The sequence below is a fragment of the Triplophysa rosa genome, linkage group LG19 (assembly GCF_024868665.1).
Source record: "Triplophysa rosa linkage group LG19, Trosa_1v2, whole genome shotgun sequence".
Classification (NCBI taxonomy): Eukaryota; Metazoa; Chordata; class Actinopteri; order Cypriniformes; family Nemacheilidae; genus Triplophysa; species Triplophysa rosa.
This window is the reverse complement of record NC_079908.1, coordinates 14,224,552-14,235,721: the sequence shown is the minus strand read 5'-3', so window position 1 is coordinate 14,235,721 and position 11,170 is coordinate 14,224,552. Positions and strand designations below refer to the sequence as shown.

Genomic DNA, 11,170 nt, shown 5'->3' with positions numbered 1-11,170 from the left:
TGGGATTGATGCTGACCGGACCCAAACCTTTCACCCCCATGTCACCCAAAGCTCAGGGGTGCTCTACTGTAGCTCAAATTCAAAATATTTGCCGGAGCATTAAGTTTCTCTTTAAATTTGGGCTGCTGAGCTAGTTATTGGCAGTCTCAGTGCATTTCAAAGCAATGGCTATTCAGTCTTTCTTTCAAGTTTCACCTTTGATTTATGGGTCCAAATCCCTCTCTCACACTTTACGTTTATTTACTTGGCAAGCACCTTTAAACAATAAACATCTTACAAAAAGTCCTGTATTAACTTGTTAGATAAGCTCTGATTTCCACATTAATAGTTTGCACATTAAAGCTCCAGTGTATGAAATTTAGCAGCATATATTGGTGAGGTTGCGAAATTGCAACCAACAGCTCACTCCACCCCTCCCCCTCCTTTTTGAAGCACTACGGTGGCTGACATAGGACTAAGATGTCGTCATGTTTTCACTTGTTTGCTGAAGGAGATAAGGTATTTACGAAACGCACTCTGTAGAGCATTTTGTCCATTTAGGGCTACTGTAGAAACAACATGATAAATTCCATGCAAGGCGACCTGCGGTGTATGTAGATAGAAATAGCTCATTCTAAGGTAATACTGTGCAATTAAATAAAATCAGTAACTGATACCAAGGTCCATTGAACCAGTATTAACGTAGCTTGGATGTGATGTCTGTTTTAGAAAGTCAGAGTAAGATGATTAATCTGTGGCCCTTGGATGTTTTTGCGCAAAGATAAATCAAATTAAGCACGTCAAGTCTCGTTATTAAATGATGAATCAGGTTGAATATTTCGCAAATACAACCCAGAGCAGTTTCCTGGAAAATCTTGACATCATTTACACAGCTGGTCATGTAAACGGATCATCCCGAGCTTTTATTACACTTGAGTGCTCTGTAGTGGAGTTTCCTACAAGTGGTTAGGCTTTACCTTAGTATCCATCAGGGAGGTGAAGACCTCCCACTGGTGTCTGGTAAAAGAAGGACCAAAGATAGACACAACAAAATCTAAAGTGGCATTTTAATGAAGTTTTGTCATTGAAATGTACGTTTTTAGCATTTAAAATTTCCCACGAGGTTTGTCCATGCATGTGAATTTTTAAAGTCAATAAAAAAGACGTAAGGTCCATTTGCTTCAGTCTAGATGTGTTATGTCTGTTGACAAGTTGACAAAGAGAGTCTAGATTAAAACAAGAATGTGTTTGTGTTATCCCAGAACTAATCCATGACTTATAACTCTGCCTGACATGATGCACCTCTATCTCTCCTACAGAAAACCGATACTTGTGACTCTGCTAACCTTTCCGGTATATTTCACACTTTGCCACCCACAGCATTACAACCTCCGAGTTACGACTGGGCCACTATAGCCGCAGAACATTTCAACTTTCAAATGCAATGAGAACTTACAACTCTAGAGGTTTCTTGCAATAAAACATTCTAGATGTGGTTATGAGGGCTGAGAAAAGACGAAGGGAGGCATAAAGAACAAGCACTTTAAAGCATACTGTGCCCGCTCAATCACTGTAAATGGTTATATGGATAAACTACCAGGGAAGATCTTGCTAAAAGTATTTAAAAGTTAAAAGATAAAGATCTCATCAGTGTCCAACAAATAACTTTCTCAGAGGTCTGGTCACAGTAAGATGTCATGAACGTAACCTGCAGCTTTAAACACTTTAAAAAAAGAGATAAGCCAGAGACAACGTACTGTACTGTATGTTTAATTAGCTTAGTCTTACAATACTTTTAACTTCTAATGTTATTTATAACACCAATTTGTGCCTCTTTTATTGCTATGTGATATGTCCAAATTAACACATGCACAAAATAATTTAAAATAAATATTATATGATTAAAAAATGATTTTATTGGCTACAACAGGATCCGCATGAGTTAAAAAAATATTTTTGCCTTAAGAGACAATAAAAGCATATTTTTGTATTAAAATTAAAAATATGAACTTGATTTTCAAGTCAACAAATTTGCAGAAGCTACTGTAATTGTTACATTTTTGACAAGCCAAACATTTCAGTCTTCGAGTAACATGTAATTTAAGCCACAAAATAACCTTAAGGATATTATCACATCTATCAAACAAATTGAAAGGCTGTTGGTTGGAATGAAACTTAAAACATTGAAATCACACACTCGTGGTCATAAAAATAAATCATTATTAAGTAACTGTTTGAAATCCACGTCATTTGAATACGATGAATACATCGATCGGTCTGTCAAAAAAATGATGTATTCACAGAGGAGCAGAGGTAACCTCTTGATCTTCTCAGTTGTTTAAGAGATAAAACAAATTTTGATAAAATGTTGTTTAATTTTCAATAAAATATATACACAACACAATATATGGAGACAAAGACTGAAACATCAGAAGAATAAAGAACAGCTGGAAGCTGGCTACTTCATCCGAATGCATATGATCGTAATATGACTGTTATTTATTGAAGTGTCTGTCTTGCAGGTGGTTTTCAGTTAATGCCCTCTGACCGCATTTCCATGCTGATGAAATCCAAACCTTATAACTCTGAAATATTAATGCTGATGCTCAACGTCTTTCCACACTGTGAGTTCACGCTGTTTTAATTTCCTTCAGTGAACAGCCCATCAGTTCTTCTGATAATGAGACAGATGGACTTTTATTTTATTCGTTCAGGTCAGATTTGGAACTTATACATTTTACTGTGATTGTCTGCAGGTCAATCCTGTTTTGTCTTTCACAGAGGTTTTAAGGTCACTGGTTTTCTTAATTGTTTTCCCACAGAAGGCACATTCCCGTCGGCAATGACATTTCATTTCATTTTGAAGCAACTCTGGGTTATGTTTCATGTCTAACTATAACTTTACTGTTGTTGTCCTTCAGAAACCTCAGATGTCCAAATTTGCTGTTTTTTAATAAATGGAATAAACACTGTACATTTTAAATCATTTAACACTGTTGTCAAGCACTTTTTAATACTTTTTATTGATTAGATATTTGCAAAACTTAGTGGCAAACATAAAGGTTACCAATAATAATGACTTATGACAAAAAAATCATGAAATATGGAGATACGAGGTTTCAGAAGGACAGCAGCAACAATCATGTGGATAGCTCTGGGCATACCGACATTGGTTCAACCAATGGTGTCAATTTGGACTATCTATTACAACCAATAGAGGACGATGACAGTGTTTGGGAATTCTGTTTTTTCATTTTGTCAATTCGTGTGACATTTTTACATTCATTTGTTTTAAACAATAATTATATTAAACCAAATGTAGTGAAGTCTAAGAAGTCTACTAAACTATAAACTATAAAACTATACCAACATCTGGTACATAGTGTACCACTGCCTCAAATGCATTTAAAACCTCAAATTAAATTAAAGTGAGTGATTGTACAGCACACAAAATCAAACATGTGTGGTCGCCTACCAGAGGCTCAGTAAGGATTTATCTGTATGTTGGTTACAGGTCACTAAAGCCATAAGCCCTCAGCATTGTAAAGTGCCAAATCAAATGCTCGGTGAGAAGATGTGAGTCGTCTCAAGATTTTCCTCATCACACAAATGAAAACTGTAAGTTACAATGCGAAACCACCTGTATCCATCTACATCTTTCTGTTGGATGATGCTGTTATTATAAAACTCTGACAACATGGTTTGTGAAACTTCACCACATGAGTTGATGGTTGTAGGCTGGCCCTCAGCGGTCTCCTCTGACAGTACCAGGCAGAGAATGTCAACAATGGGGAGAGATGGGATTGAGAGAACCTCTCTAGAGTAATGTTCACAGTGGTAGAGGAGTGGAGACCTGTCGGGATGACTAACAGTCCTGTCTTTGTGAGACAGTCCAGGAGCCTCCTCTATCAACAGCCAGAATTCTGTTTTCCTCCAAAAACGGAGGGCTGTGTTTTAAGGCATAAAACATCATGGTCTCTGTGTAAGTTAAAGCAGCTGCCATCCACACCATTTATAGGTATGAAAGTAGCTCTGAAAGCAACTCAACAGCTGTGTGGAAGGTTGAGGTTATTGAGTCATACAAGTGTACTGTAACGTAATATGTCATAACTTCATACATGCCTCCTTTGGTTCAGTGTGGGGTCTTTCTCATTGCTTTAAATCATTTTCTAAGTGGGTAAACATTTATTGTCTGACGCATAAAATCTTTGCAGGCTTTATATAGAGTATAGGTATAGTTCTCCCAAAAATAAAAATTCTTGCATTATTAACATACCTTCATGCCATTCCAAACCTGTATGAAGACAAAAATACTGCAAGAAAAGTGCTCTTTTTTTGACCATTTACATATTTGGCAGACGCTTTTATCCAAAGCGACTTATTGCATAATACTGTACATTTGTATTTGAGTATGTGCAATCCCTGGGATCGAACCCATGACCTTGGCGTTGCTAGCGCCATGCTCTAACCACTGAGCTATAGGATAGCTATACAGTGGAAGTAAATGGGGAAGTAGAAGTACAGTGGAAGTAAATACTTTCTTCAAAATATCTTCCTTTGTGTTCGGCAGAAGAAATAAATTTATACTGTACATGTTGGGAATGACATGAGGGTGAGTAAATTATAAACGATTTTTTCATTTTTGTGTCAACTATCCCTTTAAGGACATTTTTATTGCATAGGTTGTGTTCTATCCTAGAAACAGACTGGATGTAAGAGAATAATTGTTTTTGCTTATTTTTTAATTTAATTTAGTTAATTTTTAATTAATTTAATTTTTAGTTATGTTTTCAATTCATTTCGATTTGATTAATTTCAATTCATTTTAATTCAAAATTCAATTCAACATTCATTTCAAAATTCAATTCATTTCAATTCATTATTTCATTTCAATAAGCACCTGCAATGCACTGTAAAGAGGTAAGAGGGAAATTCTTTAAAAAGGTTTGACCAAAGCGTGCAGACATTACATTATTTCCTTCACTTCTTCTGAATCGGAGTTGAAGGCTTTTGCACGATGAATCGTACATATTTATAGTTTGTTGTTGTTTTGTTTGTGTTCTGTAAACCAAATCTTTGTGTTAAGCCATATGTTTGGAAATTTTATGAGTCAAAGTAGCTTTAATTCTGTTGATCAGTATAGGCTCATTTTCGGTTAGCCAGCCAAGACATAAGCAAACAGGTTTATTACAGTTAACATATAACAGTGAGTGTTCCGGACATGCTTCTCCGTCGCCATTACAGTTTTGTGAGAGATCACCTGCTGACTCCATCTTTTGATTTCCGGCTTTGTCACAACTAGTCATCTGTATACTGTATCAACAGTTACTTAACTGTTGCTTTATTAGAGTGATGTGATGCATCATCTTCTAACAATCAGTTGACTCACTGCGTACTTTCATGAGGAAGTTGTCAACTTAATGAGACCAATTGTTTTTTGGTGGTTTGGTGGGACCGACCCTCTGCCCACATTAGAGAGCAGCAGTTTGCTTGTGTAATTAACACATGTTGATATCTCCATCACGCTCATTATGGTTTTGCATTACCAGCCCGTGTTAACTTCACAGCTTCAGTCCTGTCTGGTGAGTGTCTGTGGGTTCATTCCACAGAAGAGTGACATGTGGCATGCGTGTGACCATCAAAGGATATTTGTGCCATATGGAGAACTCATCTTCTTACAGTATCTCTCTTATCATAGGAAGATATATTTAGCAGAGGATATATGTGTTCTGGGCTAAATCAATTTTCAAATATAACAGCAAGCTAACGTGACAATTGCCACAGTTTGAAAGAACAGATTTTGTGGATGCTGTGGTTTAAACTGAGAGTATTCTGTAGCATTATAATGCCCTCAACACCATATTTAATATATGCGATCCTGCCTGTGTCACTTTTTACAATTTACTGTTTTCTACATTACGTAAATCACTCTACAAAATATAACCTTGATATCTTTAATATCGACTGAGTGAGTATGTTAAAAATTAAGATCGTATTGAAATCAATCTTGATGCTCCTAATCCCATAATTCGATTATAAAACTTTAGCCTGGTTTTCGCAGCCAGGGTCACATATTGTTTGTCTTCATATTGATCTGGTGTTGATGTGAACAAAATTTTGAGAGGTTCGGACACTGCATGGACTCAGGGGAAGGGTTCAGCAGAAAGAATTTAGATTCTTGCCAATACACCATATGTCATATGGTTTTGAAGTTATTGGCGGGAAAAGATGTGCTGCTCACACACATCCTAACAAGTAAAGCATATCCACAAGGTCATCTGTAGCCTCATCAGTATCGTTTAAAGTAATTGAAAAAACAATACTGGTAACTGAGTAAAACAAAGTATTGCATTTCACTGTAGCCTGAAGGGGAAACTGGACACACGTCCCTCTGTTGTGCTCTCTGTGTGATTGGAATATTGTAGACCATCTTTCCCTTGGCCTCAGCGAACTGAGTTTAGAAACTGATGAGAGACGTTTGTTAGCTGTTAGTTCTGCATCATTGCAATGTAATTGTCAATCCAGAGGGGGGTGAGAGTTCAAACTGGACCAAAAGACAGCTGACAGGGACAACAAAGCATGCACAACAATATGTGTACTGGACAAACATGTGTTTGTAAACGAGTCTGATATTTTGTCTGTGGTTTTTATCAGGTGTTTATGGAGTTAAGTACAGTGTGAATGTTGTCTGATATGATAATGGCAACGGCTATTGCAGTCGGATTGAAAAATCAGTGTGGATTTTTGGGTTGTGGCTTGTGGTTTAATCAGAATTTTGGGGGAAACAGTCATTTCATTTCTTAAGGAAAGCAGGGAACCCTCAACATCATTCTTACTGAATCTTAACTCTTTTTTACATTCCAGCATCATCTTTTATTTTCTCACACCATGAAATTGAAGGAAACTGGCCAAAAATCTGTCATGCAGTTTTGTGCATTCTGCTCTGGTCCCCATGGAAAAGAATAGTCTGTTTTTTCCTGTTTGTCGGGCGTGCATATGGAGGACAGAAACTCTGACCATGGTCTCAGTTCTGTTATCGTAGCACAGTGACTGCACTAAGTTCTAAATAATGGTCTATTGTAATGCTCTTAATTGAAGTTTTGTTTTTCATTATCACCGCCTTTTGTCGTAGTGGCGTAAAATTAAAAAAACTTTTTGACGCATGATTTAAATACATCCAAACTAAAAGTCCTAACTAAGTTTCCTTAGTTGATCATACTGTATTTGTTTTTCTTCATTATTATTCAAAAATTAATGAAAAGGAAAATTTAACACAAGCTGCTGATTTTAAACTCTAACCTTTGTATGTGTTTGTGGGTTTAGTTCAAGGGAAAGAACATATGTTCCTGCCCTCAGTGACACTCAGTAACCTGAGGCAGTCATTGATAGAGTGATTCTGCACATATTGACACCAGTTCAAGTGTGACATTCAACCTCCTGCTCAGGGAGGGCAGAGGTACTGGTGTCATTCTGTCGATTAGTTGTCCGTGTCATTTCTTCACTCTAGCTTTTGTGACCTTTGGATGACTCACATAGACCTCCGCTTGTATCAGTTTTAGGATATTGGTTGTTACTGTTACAGTCGGTTTTAAAAGTGTTTTTGAAAGTTGTGTGTATACTATTGCAAACTGAATTATCAACAACATAAACAAATAAATAATTTGAAGAATTAAAACGTTGACATAATTTTGAATATTTTGTATTCGGTTCCCATATTTGCTTTATGAACTACACAAGTTTGTTCAAAAACTAAGAAAAACAGAGCAAAAATTGTTTTAATAAAGAACATTTTAATACAAGGATCTTTTATATAAACATGTCAAATCAGACATGTGTCTTTTATTTAATTAATTACATTAAAAAAGTCAATATTTCCTATTTGTTTTCTGTAATCCTGATACTATTTAGGTTTAAAATTATTAATGTGATCTCAGACTTTTGGACCCTTCGGTAAACTAGTTAGACAATGTAAAAAGAACAGCATAACATACAATTAAAAAACAAAAACATTAAAGATTATAAAATTATTCAATTTGAACAAACACGTCATAGAATGTGTCACTTGAGGCAGAGTTTGAGTTACATTGCTTTGTTCTAAAGGCCATGGGAGTATTTTGTTCTAATCGTCTACAGTCACCTCAGTTAAAGCCACCTGGACTTCATTTCCTCACTTCCTCTCCTTCCCACTTCATATCTTTCACAGAGAGTTGAAACACCTGATAAAACGCACGGCTAACCGAAAGATTAATTTCTGAATTAAAGGCTTTATGAGTTTTATGAGACAGTTCTGAAACACTGATTCCCAAATATTTTCAGTACTTAAAATCATTCAGCCGGTTTTAGAAGTACACCGAAAGATTTTGATTTTTCGTTTTCAAACCTATAATGCAAAAATTATGAATATCCATATTAAGACTCTCAATAGATGAAAATAATTAAAGATCGGGTAGCATGCTATTTCATGCATTCTGACTTCTTTACACTGTTAAACATGCTGGCTTCTCATGCTTGACATGGTCAACTTTTTAAAAAACGAGTTGGATGTATGATGTGCTTGATACACTCCCCCAGCACTCCAACTTGTTTCGGAAAGTTTTTTATAAGTCTGGATCCCTGTTTCGTTACAGGGATCCTATTCCTTTTATTGGGCAATTCTCCCGGAAAAGCACGCCCAAGGCAAGGCGACAGAAATAGCCTGCCAACACGCCAACCGACGAGCGATAGGAAGACCCGCTTATCAAGATTGGCTGCGCTGCGTCAAGATTGGCTGCGCTGTGGGCCTGCAGCTGCAGCTCGTTACTCTTGAGATAGTGAGAGAAGTTGAGGTGTGTTTGTTTGTTCACGGCATTGCAGTGATGGATGTTATATAAATGGTGGATATAACGCTTGATTTGAAGATCGTTTAAAACTGATAGATGGCTAGGGTGCATTGTACCGCATAGCCCTTGTCCCACACGTCACGTAATTCCGTTATTATATTTTTCACGCTACCTTTCAAGGGTGTCCCATATTGTCCCACACAAACGGATTACCTGTGCCACATTTGGATTGTTGGGTGGTGGTCACCCTATAGATGGCGCTGTCCCAGTGCTAAAAGATGTCGGACATGAACCGCACGCGGTAAGTCAAATTAAGTCATATGTCTGTGTTTTGTTGGCAATCGGCATGTACGTGCAAAATGTAAAAAACACGAAGGGATTATTGCGATGATGTATTGTGTGCTCGTGCTGTAGTTCCGTCCCCCTGCCTACCTCCAGCAGCTCGTCATTTTCCGGAAATAATCTGTATCTCTCTTTTATAAATTTGATCAAACTAAATACTCTTCGAAGATATGACGTATGCAATACTATTGTATAGGTACTCAAGATTCATATGAGATTGGCAGAAACTGCGTGTGTTACCCGATCTTTAAGAACAATAAATCTAATTTCCGAATAAGGCCAGTTACTCTTGTTAATTGTTAATTACTCAGTTCATTGTTTATTCGTTTGATTGGACAATAATTGTGACAATCAAAATAATGATATTTTTAAGATTTTTGGAATAATAAAGTTTTTTTGAATAGCACATGCAGCAGTGCTGAAGTCTTTGCACTCATAAGTCTCTGATAGATTCAGATAGATTGTCCCATCATTTATTCATTCAGCTTCGCTTTCCCTGAAATTAAAACTAACCTAACCAATGCATTATTTACCATTAGTGAACACGTACCTTATGCATATTTCAACAGCACGCACCTGGAGTCTTTGTCTTTGAGGTGCTTGTCACTTAATGCTATTGAATGTGCTTGGAGATTGTGATGGATCACATGTTCAAATGCCCAAAGGTCAATGTCATGCACATTTAAGTATAACCACTCAAATTAAGGGTTCGTCTTGTTTGCTTTCAAATTTTGCAACTTTATTGTGTGTTTGAAAGTTGCGACCCATTACTGTAACTTTGAGGGTTTCTGCTGTTTTGCACACAAAGGAAATCCAAACTGCTTGTCGTTAAGTGGGAAATTGTTCGAAAATTAGGCCAAATCACTCTCACATTGAAAGCTGTCAGAGGCTGGTTCCCATTAAGCGGATGTAAATGCAAAACAACCTTTTAATTGTACATTCACAAATAAAGTAATTTTACTATGTAAAGCCTAAAAGGAGCTTTGGCTTATTATTGGTATAAGCTTAGGGGCCCAATGCCATTCCTGCATAGAAATGCAGGCGTGCTATTGGAGTTTCCTCTTAAATATTGTGGTTGGCTGGCAAATTAATCATTAAGAAAATCTTGGATTAAATGAGAGCAAGATAAATGTAGGCTTTGAAAGTGGCCAGTATATTTGCTCATATTTAGCTTTCAACATTGAACTTAGGAACAAACAGTCCTTTGGAAGTGCACTGCCTGAAACCCTCTCTTTTAGCTGGAGCGGTGACACACCTGAGAGAGAGAGTCCAGGCAAAGGTCCTCGCTGCAGAAAGGTAGAATTTCACCCCCTTTGAAGTAACAGAGAAGGATTCAGGCCCCTCATTAGCCAGATACAATCTACGCTCAGACATGTAAGTTAGCGATTCAAATCTATTGGGACAGATTGAATTCCGTTAAATAGTGCTGTTTTTTCGTTTTCTCAGGCTCTCTTGGCTATCTCTTATGAAGCGGCGAACAATGAGAAACACTGCAGGACATTCAGTGGCAGAGGCTGGCTGGGGAAATCCTCTGGCTGTCTCATATTCTCTCCTTTCACAAATCCCTCCATAGATAGGTTATCTTGGTGAATGGCGGTCTGTAGCCTCGGAGTCTCTACTTAAAATGATAATCATTATTTGAGAGGAGAAGAAAAGAGAAACCTGCTCAGCACATTTTATATTGACAGTATTTATTCTAGGTGGGCATTTCAAATCACATAGTGACATATTTATGTGTTATGGGAAGAGATGTTGTTTGACTAAGTTTTCAAACTGTATATGCGGTTATCTATACCGTACTGAGATGTGGGTGTTGACAAATAAACCGTACCATGTGTCCTATGGTGGGACAGAATTTTTTTTTAAACAAACTGATAATACTGTATATTCTTTTATATTATTAATATATTTATAATATAAAATAGCATAAGAGATTTATCTCTTTTCTGCATTTTTGCTGTCACACCGTAGGACACATGTGCAGTTTATTTGTCAACTACCATGTCTTATTTTTCTATTGACTAAAAGTT

General features: G+C 36.9%; 1 non-coding gene across 1 annotated transcript; it reads right to left on the bottom strand.

Moving 5' to 3' along the window:
- Nucleotides 1-4,393: 4,393 nt before the first annotated feature.
- Nucleotides 4,394-4,467, bottom strand: trnaa-agc (transfer RNA alanine (anticodon AGC)). Its single transcript has one exon. It is a non-coding gene; the product is annotated as a tRNA-Ala (tRNA).
- Between the last annotated feature and the right edge of the window lie 6,703 nt (nt 4,468-11,170).